This window comes from Propithecus coquereli, unplaced genomic scaffold (assembly GCF_000956105.1).
Source record: "Propithecus coquereli isolate 6110/MARCELLA unplaced genomic scaffold, Pcoq_1.0 Scaffold594, whole genome shotgun sequence".
Lineage (NCBI taxonomy): Eukaryota > Metazoa > Chordata > Mammalia > Primates > Indriidae > Propithecus > Propithecus coquereli.
Genome location: NW_012151885.1, coordinates 370,542 through 372,214, shown reverse-complemented (window position 1 = coordinate 372,214; position 1,673 = coordinate 370,542).

Below are 1,673 nucleotides of genomic sequence, written 5' to 3'. Positions count from 1 at the left end.
TTTTTTTTTTTCTCTCTCTTTTTTTTCTTCATCACTTTGAATATGTCATTCCACTCTCTCCTGACCTGTAAAGTTTCCCCTGAGAAGTCTGCTGCCAGACGTAGTGGAGCTTCTTTATGACATTTTTCTTTCTTTCTTTCTTTCTTTCTTTCTTTCTTTCTTTCTTTCTTTCTTTCTTTCTTTCTTTCTTTCTTTCTTTCTTTTCCTTTTCATTAGGACCTTTTCTTTATCTGTTACCTTTGGAAGCTTGATTATTAACTGCCTTGAAGTAGTCTTATTTGGGTTAAATCCGCTTGGTGTTCTCAGTTTTAATTCTGCTTTACGGACCAAATCCTACACTAAGCACAAGGAAATAAGAGTGGAAAAGGAGATGGTGGTTCCTGCTGTCATGGAGCTAATAGTTTGGTGAGCACACCAGACACAGAGAAAGCAATTGTGATTCATTTTGCTAAGGATTTTGGGAAGAGAATAATATAACATGTGAAGAACTATAGCAGGAGGATCTAAAATCATGTAGAAGTCAATAAAAGTCTTTCCTGAGGAAGCCATTTCTAAGTAACATTTTAAAATCTAAAAGATAATGTGCTTGTTCTTCATCTGTTAGCTTCCAGGCTTGTTCAGTCTTTCTATGCTCTGCTTGGAACTGCTGAGGCCAAGATTCTACAGACTACATTTCTCATACTTCCTTGATAGCTGTCTTCTTGGTAAGAAGTGGGAAGCATTTTGGGGAGATCAGGAATAGAAAAGAAGAGAGAAGTTTCTTGTTTTGTGCTCTGTCAGGGATGTTGTTGACTGGAACTCTCCTATGATGGCAACAGTGAAATCTGGACCCCTGAGAACCTCAGCATGCAGGCAGCTGCAGCTTGGAGTTCTTGCAAAGGCAGCATGTCCAGTAGTTCAGGCTTGTGGGATCAGCCCAAGGTGAGAACAGCTTTTTGTTTTCTGTGTAATACCTCCCCCGCTTTTTTTTATCTTGCTCCTCCAACAGTCTCTCATTTCTCCTTTTCTGACCCCTTCCAAAAATTTTGTAAACAATTTACTCAACTGAATCTCCTTCGTTGAAATACTTAGCATTGTCTTCCTTACTGGACTTTGACTAAAACAAATGAATAGGAAGTAATTATGTGAAGAAAGGTGTGGAAGGGACAGAGTTTACCAAGAAGAAGAAATAATTTAGGCAAAGTGTGAGATAGATTTCTTTTTGTTTTCTGGGAATTAAAAATTTAATATTCTTTTGAGCACAGATAAACCTAGAAAAATAGTTACTGGGAAAGATTTTGAGTCTCAAAAGACTAATTCACCACTGCTCCATACCTTGAAATCAAAATATTTCATGACCAATCACTGAGAAAATTAAAGCCACCAAATAAGAACTTCTCCAACTTCCTTGTCTGCTCTAATACATTTATATCTGAATGTTATCCTGCGTCTCTTCTTCCAGGAGAAATGATGCTTTCTCCTATTTGAAAGCTTATCTACTGTTTTATGGGGCCAATACCCTGGCTTCATCTGTGGATCGTGACTCAAGCATCTTCCCTACTCTTTTCTCTACCCTTTTCCTTTCCTCTGTTTAATTTTTATTAGCATGTGAACATTCTTAGATTTGTCTCATACTTTTGTCATCATATTACTCACCTCCTATTAGGTTTTTCTTTTTCCAGCAAGTCTCTTGG